Below are 16,888 nucleotides of genomic sequence, written 5' to 3'. Positions count from 1 at the left end.
TGATGGCCTTCCTGATGTGACTAAATCTTATGAGTTATTTTTGTTAAGATCTTACAAGGTTGCCAGATAACTAATTGTGGTGGAAAACAGCCAAGGAGCAGGGCCCAGAGTGGTACACAGTGTGGACTCTCTGTCTAGCCTACCATCCATCAGCTTTCCTAACGATTCCAGCAACCTCCTTTTAAATTTGAAAGCACGTATTTCTATATATTTTTTATTTAGTTTATGTCACTGTCATGTATGTGTTTGAAATTCACTTGTCTCTTATTACATTATAATCTCTTCCTAGACATAGTCTATCTTTTATTATCTTTGATACTCCCTATAGCATCTAATGTAAATTTAGGCACACAGGTCTTGCACTGATAGCCTTTCAGCTTCAGGGAAAGGAAGCTTATTCTAGATACAACTGAACTCCTTACTAGATGTATAAATTTTATAATTATCTTTACAAAATTGGATGCTTTTCCTCTCATGAAATCCCAAAAGAAGAGAGAGAACTTAGCTTATTCCTTCGTATTAAATCATCACACTGTTGAGTGCATATTGCATGTCAGGGTCTGTGTAGGGTCTGGGGTAACTCAACAAATGGGACAAGAATTCTGCCTATCGTAGATGAATGGTAGAATGAGGATTTCAGAGAAAGAGAAACTCAGAGAAAGAGAATTTTACCTGGACAAGGTTGTGGAAAGGGAGACCCCAGCTGCTGAGTATTAAGATTCAGATGCATTTGTGCCTCCTTGTTTGTTTTATCCTGACCCTCTTATAAAGGAGACACCCCAGAGGAGCTCCGTTTTGTCCTCACACTTGGTTTTCCCATGGTGAGACTCATTATTAATAGCAGGACATGAGATTATTAGATATCTTAGGTGTCTCCTTACCCTTAAATTTGGCTTTTCCAAATTCTGCAAAGTGGTGGGATATAGAAGGAACATTCTTTGGCCAGCAAGTAAGGCAGCACTAGGAGACAGGCCTCTATCCTCAAAGAATACACAAGGTGGTTAAGGGATTTGGCAAAGATGATAAAAGAGAAGATGAAATGAGAATAGGGGAAGGTGCTGCAGGTATAAAAGTTCTCAATACCAGTGTACAGGTAGACTCAGGCAGGTAAAGCAGTGGCTAGAGGTAAGGAAGAGTGGCAGTAGTTAACTTATATCTTGGGCACTAAGATGTTTTATGGATAGTGTGGAAAATTGAGTAAGCTTTGTGTCTTTTCCCACTTTTTAAATTTTCCTCAAGTCCTTCAAGTCTTTCCACCAGTGATAGCTAAGAGATATCTGACGGTAAAGCATGAAGGGGCCAATACTCATGCTTGAAAATCTTAAGGAACATCTCAACATGAGGAACTGCAACAACTTATCTGCAAGGCGATGATTGTTGGTTATTTAAGTGGGGGAATGGAGCTATGGTTCTCAACGTGCCCCTTAAATGATCCAAAGTGAAGGCAGACATAATGGTAGAGGTGTTTCTCCTATATTTACACGTGTGCTTGAACTGATTTATTGGTCCAAAGGCTAATACCATTCTGTTGGCTCTTCATCTGATGGCTGTGGCTCAGGGTGGGCAATAGCACACTAATTGCACCATTAATTCCAGATTAGTCTATTTTAGAAAGAAAGAGAGAGAGGGAAGGAAAGAAGGAAGGAAGGAAGGAAGAAAGAGAGGGAGAAAGAGAGAAAGAAAGGGAGAAAGAGAGAAAGGAAAGAATCCTCAATGACAGATCCAAAGGGAGAAGATCTGGAATTTGTATGAGGCAAATGAGACACCCATGTATAGAGAAGGTAAGGGCATCAGATGACTAATCTCTTTCTTGACAAAGAAACTCTCTCATTGTGAATAAATATATCAATATATGTAGAAGCAAATTTATTACAGTATCCTTTAAAACAGAAAATTATGGGGCTTCCCTGGTGGCACAGTGGTTGAGAGTCCGCCTGCCGATGCAGGGGACGCGGGTTCATGCCCCGGTCCGGGGGGATCCCACATGCCGCGGAGCGGCTGGGCCCATAAGCCATGGCCGCTGAGCCTGTGCGTCCGGAGCCTGTGCTCTACAGCGGGAGAGGCCACAGCAGTGAGAGGCCCATGTACCGCAAAAAAACCAAAACCAAAAACAAACCCAGGAAATTATAGAAATCACATAAATACCTCTCCATGAAAATAATGTATGCTTACATTGTAATCCTTAATGGATGCTGTTTCATTTTATGCTTTTATGTACATCTAATTTTTTCCCTTAGGCTAAATTCCTAGAAAGAGAATTTCTGTGTTAAGGATATAATAATTGATTCAATATATTTTGCAATCTGCCTGCCAGAAAGGTTTTAAAACATTTAAATTAATTGTTTAAATGATTAATGTTTTAAAAATTATACTCCCACCAGCAGAGTACAAAAGTTCCTATTTCTTTACCTCTTCAGTATCATTTTTGCCTCCACTCTAATAGATAAATGCTACCTTTTATTGTCTTTATAATGTTTATTTATTTGATTATTAATGGGTCGGAGCATTTAAAACATAGGCCATTTTTATTTCTTCTTTACCAGTTACTTCTTCATGTCCTAAGGTCATTTTGGGAGGGCTACTTTTTTCTCTTTTTCATATTCATTTTAAGAACTTTTATGTATTCGCCTCAAATATGTTGCAAATACTTTTCCCAGTTTATGTTTGCATTTAATTATTTCTTTTGTCATTATATGGGATGTTCTAATTTTTAGGTAATTGCATTTATCAGTCTTTTACTTTTGGCTTTTGCTTTTGGTGTCATGCCTAGAAAGACTTTCTCCACCATGATGTCATTTAAAATAAAAATTTATTTTCTCCTACTATCAGTATGGCTTACTCTCTTTATATATAAATTTTTTAATCTTGATAAGTGTATAATGGTAAGAGGTAGGAATCTAACTTTTTCCCCCAAGCAATTAGCCAGTGTTCCCAATACCACTTATTGGGGTACCTCTTGATTATATTCTAAACTTTTCCACATGTTCTTGTTTCAAACTAGTCTGTTCTTACACTTTGCATCATGCTATCCAAATATTATAGTTCTAAATTACAATTAATATCTGAGAAATACTATCTCACCCCATCACCCATTTTTATGTGTTTCTACTCTACTTTTTATTTATCCAATTATACGAGGAAACTAAAGTGCCAAAAAACAAAACAAAAAAACCAACAAAAGAGTAAAAACATCTTCGTGTTAAAGAAACAACTCTTATAAGGAGAAACAGGAGTATTAAAGATTTTTTGGATGATTCCGAAGAGGATAAAGATTATTTAGTAGAGGAATCCAATTCTGATTCAAGTTCAGATTCTCTAGACTCTGTTGATCCAGTTAATCCTATAACAACTGCCACTTCAACAGATTTGGAAAGCAATTTGATAGCCTCCATAAAGCTGCCTTGTAATACCCAGGACCGAAATAACTACTGACTGACCAGACATTCAATTAAAATAGGTAACATTCATACAAACGATGCATACTTGGCCATAAGGTACTCAAAACGTGTATTTCGTGACCAACCAGTGGTAATGAACTATTTCTGTCTAAAAAGCAGTGTACCTCCAGTGACCACAAGGTACCTAATTGTAAGGAGGCTCAGACCTGCACTTGGAGGATACATCATTGATACCCTTACTATTTTTTCAGAGTGAAACTTGTGGCACAGTAGGAGAAATGGACTTTTGAAGAAATTTCTAAGACCTAGGCTCCACTAGGAGCTTAAGGAACTAAAGACACGTACTCTACCCTAATCGCTAAAGGTGAGCATATTTATTGCTCCCCATGTGTCCACCTTTTTATAATCTTATCAGTAAAAAATCCCAAAATAGATAACAAAGCATAATTTTAAAGTTATGAAACGCTAATCTTATGATGTTCAATATAACAAGAATCAATAAGATTGATTCTTCCAAAACCAGCTCTGCTATCTCAGATTAATAGATTTAATCTAACTTTATACAAGAGCTGAAAGCTCCCTTAGGATATCTCTAATAACATGGTTATTCTGCCTCTATTTGAATATTTTCAGAGTTAGGAAGCTCACACTTTTCTAAGGCAGCTCATCCTGCCACCCCCACCCACCCCCTTTTTCTTTTAAGACAGTTAAGTGTTGTTGTTTTTGTTGCTGGCTGCACCACCTGGCTTGCAGGATTTTAGCTGTTCCCTGACGAGGGATTGAACCCAAACTCTCGGCAGTGAAAGCGCGGAGTCCTAGCCACTGGACTGCCAGGGAATTCCCATGTGCTCCTTATTTTGATTAGGTCAAAATATCCCTATGACTTCTGTGGTTCTGTCCTCTGGAGACTGAGAGCACACATCTACCCTCTCTTTGACAAGTCAGCTCTTTAAATGTTTGAAGAGATCAAGTGCCTACAGGATCTCCAAGCTGCCCATTCCTAGTCCTGCAACTGCTCCTCCCATGATGCTATTTTCAGAACTTTCCTGATTCCCTCTGTGGTGTATCAGAACCTGGGACTCCAAACCACTGCAAATTCTGAGTCAAATTCAATCAATATAGGGTATACTGAGAGGAATCATTAAAAAATATCAGATATGTTTTTGTATTCCCAGTGTCCAGCACAGAGCTCAACAGGTACATAGTAGGTGTTTATTGAATATTTGAGGGCATAAATGAATGAATGAGACACTTGATCCTTTTCATGACCATTTTAACAATTTTACCAAATCGGTTGTGTTTTCTTACCAGAACAAAATTCTTGTGCACATACGCCCCTGTTCCTTGAAGTGTGTGGGGAAAACCATCCCAGGGCAAGTTAAATACATTTTAAGCTTAACTTTTGCTTAGGTAGCTTCAAGTGCTATAAACATTTTATGTTATTTTTATTTTGTTTATAGTTCTAGGACCTAGAACAGATTTGGTTTGTGGCAGCTCTGTGGATCTCACGAAGTCACATTTCACGTGGAAAATTCCTGTGATGTCCCAGCGTGTAGACATCAGTCTTTTTGAACATGCCGGTGTGAGAGGATGTCTCTTTGTTTAATGACCCAGCCATTTGTTCCTTAGCTGCAGGTTGCCTTTGTTAGTGTTTCTGCCATTGCCAGAGACATTTCTGTTGGACCTGGCATCTGTTAGTGTACTTTCTCCCAAACTGAAAGCTAATTTAGGCTTTGTAGTGTATGAAGACCTGCTAGCTCTTCTCTTCTTCTGATTTTATTTTTGCCCCAAATAGTCACTGTAATGAGGCCATTTTTGGACTTTTTTTTTTTTTCCCCAAATGATTTATTTTTCCTTAGTGAATTTTACCCCCTGGAATCTGACCTTGTACATCTGTGCTTGAGTTTTATTAGGGACGCTTCCTATTAATATTCCATGGCTTCCCCAATTCTCCTCTGTCCTCTTCCCCACTTCCCATCTCAACTTCTTGGTCTAATTTTTGTATAAACTTTCATTTGTCCATAACTGAGGATTGGATCTCTGCTTTGCACTCTCTCATAACTACCTACATAGCATATTGTGGGTTATTGCAGGGTGGGATATAACCCTTCCCTAGGAAGTGAAGAAGAATTAATTGCAATATAAAGGACCAAGTGATGGTCTCAAAATTTCTATAAGGAGAAGTTTAGGAGTGATAATCTGGTTGAAAGCACTGGAGGAAGGGTGTGGCTACGGGGGTTGTATTGAAGTTGTGTTCAAATATAAAGCAAACTTTCTACTTAGACTGTATCTTTATTGAGGGGAAGATAATTGTGGAAACTAAAGCAACTTTAGCTAGTCCACCACTCTGTGCCTTTATTCCAGATATTAAATGATCTAAGAGAGCACCCTCTTGACCAAAGCCCACAGGGCCACTCATTAGTATCCTATTACACAGAGTGAGATAAAGAAAAAGATAGTGTGTTAATTTTAACACATTTTAATTGAACCCAATGACACTTTTTTGTGAGTTAGCTGAAATCTTTTAGAATTGCACTGACCCCCTAAAAGGAGAGAGTCATACACAGTTATATGAAAAGTGAGTTTCAAGTAGAGGGTAAAATGTCATGCTAATGTTTTCTTTTTCCTTATGTAAATATAATTAATCTATTCTATAAAAAATCACTTCCAACCTTGTCAGAATGGGGCTTTGAGCTTTTGTGCAAGAATAAAGAGCATTTTAGTAAACTTGAACTCCAAATGATGTTGATAATATTAATTATAGAATTTTCTAGAGTATGTGTGAGAAAACAGTGATTTTACATATGCATTCGGTGATTTTAAAATAAACATCCATTTGGATGAACTTACTTTTTCTCTCAAATATAGGTTTACTAGATTGAGAAAGATTTGCGTTTATTAGATTCGGAGAAGATTTGCATTTTTTTTACTGTGTACAAAGTTGAGCGCTTTACTTTTGCTCAAAATGTGTGAAAGAACACCAGGTTCTCTTCCTGATTTTGTTCAGGTGCCCTGGAACTTGGGTGCACTGAGGGATGCAAGATAGGTTCACTGATCTGTAACCCGGAGCAGGGTCAGAGAAGCACTGAAGGAACAGATGGTCGTGAGGCGCCTCCTCACCTAAGGAGATGGATAAAGCTGTAGCTGCGTTCGAGGGTGGATGTCACAGGCCGCGGAGATCTGTCTGTGGGCTCCGCGGGCGAGATATCAAACACGTTGCAAGAACACCTTTAACTATCCTGCCAAACGGTCCCTAGTCAGTTGTTTTTACAGAGCTGTGTGGACCTCAGTGATGCGTACTCAGGGGCATCTTGTATTTTAGCTAAATGGGGGTCATGTCTAGGAGAGGGGTGAAACCATGGGTAATCAGTAGTGAAATCCATTCACCTGTAACCTGTCCTCACTAATCAAGGTGGCTTTAATTGTTGCTACAGAAGACTTGCATGTCCTCCAAGTAGCACCCAGCCTAAACAAGTTGTTTGCCTGAGTTGTTTCCTGGGAACTTGCAGTCAGCTGTGTCTTGTTGGAGCCGAGCTGCTTAAGACTGCATGGCACCACTGACCCTTCACTTGGGCAATGCCTGTCTGAGCAGCGATCTTTTGAACGTGCAGAGGCCTATAGCTTAGTTACGCCTGTGTAGAACGAATATTCTGCGCTTTTTCCAATCACCTTTTCCCATGCTCTCCACACCTCAGACCCCCTGTTTCTTCATTGCGTATTCCACAAGACCCCCGAGCCTCTGAGTTGTACTCCTGTCTCCTCACTTGGCTGCCTTTCGAATAAACCCTCTTTTTGCTACAAACCTGGTGTCTCAGCATTTTGGCTTCTTGCTGGGTGTTGGGCAAAACAAAACGAACCTGGTTCGGTAACATGAGGGCCTCTGTGGGGAAAATATATAGAAAATGGAAAGAATGGCACAAGTAGAGAAAAGGAAGAAAGTTAGACAATTTCTCCTTGAGCCATCAGTTACCTCTTTCCTCCTTTCATGCCTTTCACATTTTGCAAGCTCTTTCTGAGAGACCACGTTTCAATAATGAAGCTCATGACTAAAGGTGTTCTGGGGCTAGAGAATGTAAACAGGATGGGAAGGTACATGCGGACTCTCCCTAATATGCAGCTCTGGGATTTGCACAACCTCACACTATCACTATTATACAGTAAATGGATAAATCCATAAATTAGGACTTTATTGAGCATAAATGTATCCTGGTCATAGTTAATGAGGCAGCTTTGGGTTGAGTCCTATTTGTGGCACACTAACCATGGAATCAGAAAATTTATACCAACCCCTCATAAGTAACAGTATTTAGAATATACAAAATAGTGATAGGTAAATGATAGCTTCTTTAACCTACATTATTTTTATAATGATCAAATTAGCTATTATGGACAGAAAAAGTACCATACATGGTAAATACGAATGTGAGATATAATTATTGTAGGTAAATTTGGATTACCATTCTACCACACCCCACTAAATTAGAATCTGAAAGTGGTAAGCATCTCCCTGAAGCTTCTAATTAATGTCCATGATGTAGTTTACCTATATCACACTCTAAAACATCTAGGTAGGATCTGTCTCATCCAATTTCCTCAAAGCATTAAACATCCTATGTAAAAATACAAAATATTCCTCTAGATACCCCTGGGCTTGCCTTTCAATCTTCGTACTATTTATTGATATATATTCAGACAGTTTAAGTCAGGTAAGAGACTGACAAAAGATAGAGTTAAATGTAATTTTTCTCTATTCCACACAAACTGGTAGATGTTGCAGCACCTCGCCAAGTGTGTAGAAATCCCAGGTGGTTTTCCTGTCATTAAGCAGTCATGGCTCACTATCCTGCTTCCTCTTTTAAGGTAGAATTAGAAACATATACTGATGTCTTTATCTAAACCAGATTGGCATGCTTGAGAGAATGCACTGCAACACTGGACTGCAGCCATGAGCGTCTGGCGTGTGATCTTGTGGTGGAGCAGGTGGACGTGAAGAAAGCATGGGTAATAATAATCCAGCCAACTTTGGTTGAATATTTACTGTATGTAAGGCACTGTCCTACCCACAGCAGATCTTATTACCACTCACAAGAATCTCAAGAGGTAGTTACTACTATTATTACATATGAGATATATGACATATGAGAAATATAGAGCTACCTTGTTTAAATGACTTTCCTATGGCCAAATTTCAAGGTGGGTGCAGAACTCATATCATCTGATTGCAGCCCCATGCCCTTAACCATGCTCTGTTTCAGCTTTTTGTGTTGGCCTTTAAACATTTGAATGTTTGATCCATTTGTCTAATAACCTGGTTAAACATCTCTGCTCCATATGTCTGTCTCATCTTGTTCCTTAAAGAAAAGAAATCCAGCCATTAATAAACTGATTATCCACCATTTCCTGGTGTAAAGAGCCCACTAGAGCATTAACCAAAAGCAAAGTAAAACAAAAGTAAACAAAACAAAAATTCAGGCCGGAAATTTTAGCCTTGAACAATTGATCAAAGCAGATACATTCTGTGCTTTAATATGTTTTGTTTCATCCTGAAGGTTCTTCTTCTTCCAAGAGAAACCTCATGAAGAAATGTACAGATAAGCAATTTTTAACAAATGGAACAGTAAGACATAAGGTTTTCTAGGCAGAAAGCATATTTTTAGGAAAAACTTCTCTGAATACATGATATTCAGTTTGGATCCTGATGAATCATATTCAACACAATTAGCAATTAAGATGCTTGAAAGTAACTAACTTAAATAACCCTTGAATATGAAGCAATATAATATAGTGTTTACAACCATGGACTCTGGAGTCAGGCAACTTGGATTCAAAGCCCAGATTTGACACTATTTGTGTGGTCTTGGGCAAAACATTTAGCCTGTCAAAGCTCTTGTTTCCTCCTATGTAAAATGAAAATAATTATTTATCTACTTCAAAAGTTTGGAGAAATAAACAACATTTGTAAAGTTTTAAGCTCAGTTCCTATGTTGTGATAAGCAAACAGTAAATAATGGCCATTATTATATAGGTCTGTGATGGGCAAGCGATATCTAGGGTAACAATAAGACATGAGTATGATAGTCGTATAGGTATTAGGTGTTGCTTTGAGTGTGGGTTTATTTCTTCAGGTATTAGGCATAAAGGAAAAAGAACAAAGTGAGGATAAATCATTTAGGGTGGGAAGGTGAGGAGCAAGCAGCCCATGAGGGAGATTAAAGGGTGGCTGGAGAATAGAAAGAAAATCAAAAGTTTAGGAAAGAGGGAGTGTGTTAGTTGGGGTTTTCCAGAGAAATAGAACAGTAGGATATATGCGTGTGTGTGTGTGTGTGTGTGTGTGTGTGTAAAAGAGGAGATTTATTCACGCAATTGTGGAGGCCAAGAACTTCCACAGTCTGCCCTCTGCAAGCTGAAGAACCAGGAAAGCTGGTGTTGTCATTCAGTCTGAGTTTAAAGACCTGAGAACGACAGGAGCTGGTGATATAAGTCTGATTCCAAAGGCCTGAGAATCTGGGGGCTAATCTTTCAAAAACTGTTTGAGTCCAAAGTCCTGAAAACAAGGAATACTTATATCCAAGGGCAGGAAGAGAAGGATGTCCCAGCTCAAGGAAAAAAAAACCAAATTACCCTTCCTCCATCTTTTTGCTCTATTTAGGCCCTCAGTGGATTTGATGATCCAGCCCACACTGATGAGGGTGATTTTCTGTACTCAGTCTACTGATTCAAACACTAATCTCTTCTGGAAACATCCTTATAGACACATCCCCAGTTAGTGTTTTACCAGCTATACCTTAGCCCAATCAAGTTGACTTGTAAAGTTAACCATCATGAGTCTACCCTTTGTCAACTTTGCACCCATACGCATCTCCTTAAACTGTATTAATCTCCAAATAAAGACAATAACAAGGTCATAATTCCTCCTACATGATACAACTATTCTTCATATACCTGAAAATGCACTAATCTCTTTGCCAGAAGACGAAGTAAAGTCCTTGAATGATGTTTACTCTTCTCCTGATATCTCATAACTTAAATACTATGATGTAAAATTAACAATACTTAAATACTGATATAAAGTCAATATGTTTTATGTTACATAAGGGAATAAGAGAAGAAAGAAAACAAAGGCTGCTTAATATACATATATATACAAGCACAAGCATATGCATAACAAAATAAGGAGGAAATACTCATGACAATTATAGTTCCCATTTCTGTAACTGGTCACATAGTCTTAGCTGGTATTAATAACTACCTTCTTCCACTACCCATTCTGTATTCCCTTTGTCTTCAGCAAACACCACGACTGATTATTCTTTACCAGGCAGGGTGATTCTAATCTTCAGTCCTGAAGGGTCTGTGCCATTTGTAGTCCTGCCTGGATTGGGTTGTTGTAGTTTCCACTGACCTTAATTATAGCTCATGTTAATACTAGGAGATGTCTTAAGGGATCTCTTATATTCCAGACACACTCTTCCCTATCTCCATTATGGAGTAGCAGTCCAATTTCTTTTTAGTAATCAGGATTAATCACCCCAGCCAACACCATAACTCCTTGATTTGCCCGTTGATTCAGAGGCATGAGGAACCCAAAGTGGCCAGGTGGCAGTCTTAACTTACAGTTCAATGGATCACTGCTGTGTCTCCTGGTGGAAGCATTCCTTCCCCTGGAACTAAGATCTCTAGGCCAGCAGAACATAAAGTCACAGGAACAGGAGGCAAAAATTTTGATGGTGGGTTACTAGGGGTAATAGTGAATGGTGCAACTCCCATTTCCACTCCTTGATTTCTGGACCCCTGAATCTGGCTATTGGAAAAATACACCATATATTGGATGCTGATTCAAAACATACACAGTCTTCTGGAGAACTTTGCCCCAGCCTTGCAAGGAATTGCCACCTAGATGACACTGTAACTGAGTCTTCAAAAGTCCATTTCACCATTCTCTTAAACCAACTGCTTCAGGATGGTGATCATAGTGAGACCAGTGAATTCCATGCGCGTGAGCCCATTGCTGCACTTCTTTTGCCATGAAGTGAGTTTCTTAATCAGAAGAAATGCTGTGTGAAATATATACAGGAACATGAGATTGACAGCACCAGAGGAAGTCCATGTAGTCTAATAAGGTGAAGAAAAAATATTTCCATTGACTTAGGTGGTTATGTAAGGAGCAACTTACAAATATGTGTAGAAGCAACATTCCAAGTGTGAATGACAAGTGAATTTGTGTCATTTAAGAATGAAGAATGTGGCAGAGAAAGGAAAAGCAAAGGTTCTTGTTGTTTTTACTGTCAGTTGGTTTTGTTTTTCAGGTAGAAAAAATGTATAAGTTAAATGGCAAAGGGTAAGAGAGTGGTTTAAACTATAAAGTGGAAAGTGAGTTGTAATCCCTTGAGGGGAACTGAAGGACTGGGATACAGAGCCCAGGTTCTTTCACATGTTCATTTATTGTTATGCTATGAGTACAAGCATCTACTTCATGTCAGATACTGGAGACATGGCAAACCAGACGAATGTGATTCTTATCTTTGTGAAGCTTTCACTTTAGAGTTTTGGATATTATTCTGTATCCAGTAAGATGTCACTGAAAGATTTTAAGCAGAGAAATTATATGATTTATTGCACACAGCATTATTGCAGCAGTGGCTCATTAATACAGAAGGAATCGAGTAACATGTTAAAATACACCACAGGGAAACAATCAGAAACACATGAAAGTGGTTCTGGGTGGAACTCATGGTCTAGTAGGGAAGGAACCTGGGTTCTTTGTACTAGCTTTTTCCTCTGCTTGAGGCTTCCTTTCCCCCAATATTTGCAAGGCTGGAATCCTTCTTGTGATTCATTTAGTAGCTTAAATTACAGTCTCTCACAGAAGTCTTTCTTTAGTCCCCAGTCTAAAATATACCCAGTTGCTCTCTATCACCCAATTTTAGCTCTTTGTATAGAATTTATCTAGCTTTATATTTTTATAAAGGTATTTATTTTATCTATTTATATTTTATTATCTCTCTCTCTCTCTCTGTTGGAATCTAAGTTCTATGAGAGCAGGGCTATTGTGTGAATTTTACCACTGTGTTCCTGAATCTGGAATAGGGCATGGCATATCAAGTAGGTGCTGATAAATGCATATTATGAAAAAATACGTAAAAGAATAACAATGTAGCTGCTGAAACAGAGACATACGCCAAATGCTATGACAATACAGAATAAGAAAATCTACAAAGACTGAGTATCACTTGTGTATCAACAGACAAGGATCTCAGGGGACATTCTATCTTAAAGAAACTAGGACTGGGGCTTCCCTGGTGGTGCAGTGGTTGAGAGTTCGCCTGCCGATGCAGGGGACACGGGTTCTTGCCCTGGTCCGGGAAGATCCCACATGCCGCGGAGCGGCTGGGCCCGTGAGCCACGGCTGCGGAGCCTGCATATCCGGAGCCTGTGCTCCGCAACGGGAGAGGCTACAACAATGAGAGGCCCGCGTACCGCAAAAAAAAAAAAAAGAAAGAAAGAAAGAAACTAGGACTGTAAGCAATAACTTTCCTTGCTGCTAGTAAAAAATAGAGGTAGAGCTTGAACTCAAGGTGAAGTGGGTTCGGATTCAACACTCTTTATACTCTTCCCTACTGCCTTTCCTTCCCTGGATATCGTGGTTTTTATTAGCTTCCTGTAGAGAAAAGGAACGTATTTCTCTAGTTATTAACGTGGAAGGCAATTTAATGTTATCAGCCTCTGGAATGAGACAGACCTGGGTCTGAAGCCTGACTCAACTGTGTTTGAAGCCTACCAGCTGTGTGACCTAAAACAACTCACCTAATCTCTCTGTGCGTTTCATTTCTTCAGAGCCATTTAAGGATTAATGAGATAGTACATATCAGATGTTTAGCACAGACCCGGATCCATAGTAAACTGTTCACAAGTGCTGGTTATTTTTATTATAATAGTCTCATTAAAATGGGTACTATTGTTATGACTCACTAAACCTTGAAAGAGAAGTTCCACCTCTGAGAAAAAAGACTAGGATAAATGTATCATTGTTATACAAAACTTGGAACTTGAAGGCAGCAGAATCTGAAAATTGCTTGGCTGAGATCTTAAAGACCTGATTTGCATTATGTCAAAACATATGTCACTTGCAACAAGGATGCCAGTGATTAAGTATGAGTGAGATGCTCACACTAAGTATTATAGGAATGGAGAGGAGAGAAAGAATACCATAAACCAGAGCAGGGGCTCTCCAGGCTGGGCACAGCAGGAGCGAAGGCATGGAAGAGGAAAAATAGAAGTTTTGTGTAGAGTGTGGTAAGGGGGGTGGTGGAGGGACCATGCTGGAGAGTTGATGTTAAAGATTCAGAGCTCAGATCAGATCCAGAAGGGAGGATGCAGGGGTGAGAACACTATCTTGTCGGTAACTGAATATGTCTGCAATCACTTTACCTGTTTCGAAGAATTTTGTCTCAAGTAAAGTAGTGTTATTCTGCAATCAAAAATTAAATGTAATTTTTTCTTAGTTCTGTTTAAATATATTTTGTAAAGATACATTTAAAACATATTAACCTCCTCATCAACAAGGTGTTCTGTTACCAAAAGAGATCCTGTTGTTCCTCTCTCATGCTTGCTTGAATGAGCTCTCTCTCATCCAGACCTTGTAGACCTTACCCTAGAACCATTTGAAAACCTTCAATTTGTTGTGTTTTTACCTAAAAATCTTGCCTCCTATACGTGTGTGTCAGGTGACACACATAACTATTTTCAGTGCAGTATTGTTTGTAAGCACAAAAAGTAGGAAATAACCTTAATGTCCATCAGTAAGGGCATTAAGATAAATAAATTGTGGTATAGTTATATAATAGAAAACTATTCAATAGTAAAATGAAACTAAACCTAAATAATTTAAAATACAATGTTGAGTTTAAAGAAAGCAAGGTGCCAAGTGATATCTAGAATATGATAGCATTTGTATAAATTTAAAAATTCACACAAAATGATAATATATTCTATTTATGGAAACATGAATATATTTAATAAAAGCATTAAAACATGGATTAGGAAGATATAAATTCATGACAATAGTTGAGTTTGGGAAGGGAAGGTGGGGCTTGGGATTGGGGAAGAGATCAAAGAAGGCTTCAATGTTAACTATAAAGCTTTGTTTCTTTTATGAAATAAATTAAGCTTTATATTAAGTAAAATATAAATTTTACTCATCCAGGGAGGGTTTACATATAGGCTGTTATATTCCTTTCTGTAGTTTTCTGTATTTTTTCCATCTTATCAAGAAAAAAAATTAAAGATAAAAATGATTATTAACCACCTTCATTCATTTCATGGTGGTCAAAATATACAAACTTCCTGTTATAAGATAAATAAGTCCTGGGGATGTGATGTACAGCATGATGACTATAGTTAACAATACTGTACTGTATATTTGAAAGTTGCTGAGAGAATAGATCTTAAATGTTCTCATCATAAGAAAACTAGTTGTAACTATGTGAGCTGATTAGTGTTAACTAAAGTCATTGCAGTAATCATTTTGCATGATATACATATATGAAATCATTATGTTGTACACCTAAAACTAACACAATGTCACATGTCAATTATATCTCAATTAAAATAAAAATGATCATTAAGGAATAGATTAGAACGCTGAATCTCACACTTTCCACCTTCCAAGAGCACTTTTATTATTCTTAATCCCTCATTAGTGGATTTTATACTCTGAAAGATTTTGTTCAACAAGTTACATTTATTTAATGTAATTCACTTCCTCACTTTTCTTTTAAAAAGTGTGAAGGACAGTAAGAGCTTACCACCAGTCTGAGATAAACATTCATAAAGGTACATGACGTAGAGACATTTTTGCCCAGATTTATATTTGCATTGAATATGGTGAAGTTGATGAATGTTGAGAAATTGATGAAGAGGCTGGAAGGGGAGCCTGGTTGACAGCCCAGCTCCTCATTTCCAGGCAGCGCTGCTGCTCTCTGCTCTTCATTAACCAGTTGATGACTCTTGTAGAGGGATTACAAACTCTGTTTTTTCACAAATTCATCTATATTCAAGGTTAATTTCTTATCCTGACTATGCTACATAATGAAATTTAGAGTTTATTGGGGGATGTGTGAAAATTTATGCAGATAGCTATAATCAAGAATTCAAAAATTAATTAAGAATATGTAAAGATATATCTTTAGTTATAATATATAGCATAACAGTAGATATTATAACTATAATGTATCCATGGGGACGAATCATGAAATTGCTGAGATCACTTTGGGAATGCCGAAGGAATGATATAAATCCAGCCAAAGCAAAGAAACTTGACATTTTAGTTAGCCCATGCAGTCTCATTATGGGCAAATACATGATTACTATTTTAACTTTTGAAATATTTAAAGTAACTTGAAGATTTCCATTAATAGCTTTGTGAGCCCCTAAGGGATTTCAAGTGAGGGATTTCAAGTGGGGAACAATTACTCTCAGAGGGATCTAATTCATGTTTTTTAAATCAGTGAGTAATAACCTCTTGTCTCTAGAAAAGTTCAGTCACTTCACAAATATGACTATCTTTTAATTTTGTCCAAATTTAAGAGTTCAATAGAAAAGCAATAAGTCACAAAAATACAAATTTTGGCATGAGAAAATGGAATATGGGCACATGAAGATGTATTATTTATATGAAAGAAAGAGAGACAGTGACAGGTGTCTGGGTGAACATTCATTAGTATGATAAGGTCTGAATTGGGGAAAAGTATTGAAATCCCCATAATAAAACTATAAAGGAAGACCAAGGAAGCTGAGGCCATAATTTCCCACAGAAATTCTAAACTGAATAAAGGAAGCCATTACTAATTTATATTTGCAAGTCACCCTAACGTATTCATCATTCCCAACTCTGGTACCATGCTTGGCAGTGTGAGATGCCTACCAATTATGCTGGCTGAGAGGAGAGAATATTCATGCTAGAGCTGACATACTGTGCCAGGTTTCAGAGGTAATTTCAGGTCACCAGTCCCAAGCCAAATAGCCCCACTCTAGAAAGACTGCTTAATGCACTGGATAGGGGGATGGGGGCAGGGGACCCCTAAGCCTTTAACTCTACCAGGGCTCCTGCTACAGTCATTACTTCAGTTAGATTTCTTTCTGTGTGACTCCAGAAGGCTCTGCCTGCTAATGACAACTCATGTAGCAGAATGACAGTTGTTTGATGCTCAAAGGGAATGAAGCAAGCATTGCCTGATGTGCGCTCCACTCCTTTTAACAGCCTTGCTGCAAGAGAATCTTTACTACAAGGAGCATTAGAATTAAATGTGAGCTGTTAATGAAGGAAAAACTCTCACTATCAAATAATAGCAGAAAAAAAGTATAAGCAAGAAGAAGAAAACTCTGAGAAATAATGTAATGCTTTACTCTGTCTACTTGGTGAATTGATTGCTACAAATCCATAGGATACCCACACAGTAGGGGTTTGGGGCCACAGATACATCAATATAAAT

The 16,888-nt window shown here is 38.1% G+C and overlaps 1 pseudogene; it reads right to left on the bottom strand.

Moving 5' to 3' along the window:
* Positions 1 to 10,591: 10,591 nt before the first annotated feature.
* LOC137224267 (uncharacterized) overlaps positions 10,592 to 16,888 on the bottom strand; it is a 425,840-nt pseudogene continuing 419,543 nt past the window's right edge.

This window comes from Pseudorca crassidens, chromosome 5, assembly GCF_039906515.1.
Source record: "Pseudorca crassidens isolate mPseCra1 chromosome 5, mPseCra1.hap1, whole genome shotgun sequence".
Taxonomy (NCBI): domain Eukaryota; kingdom Metazoa; phylum Chordata; class Mammalia; order Artiodactyla; family Delphinidae; genus Pseudorca; species Pseudorca crassidens.
The sequence above is the reverse complement of the archived record's forward strand: the minus strand, read 5'-3'. Positions and strand labels throughout refer to the sequence as shown.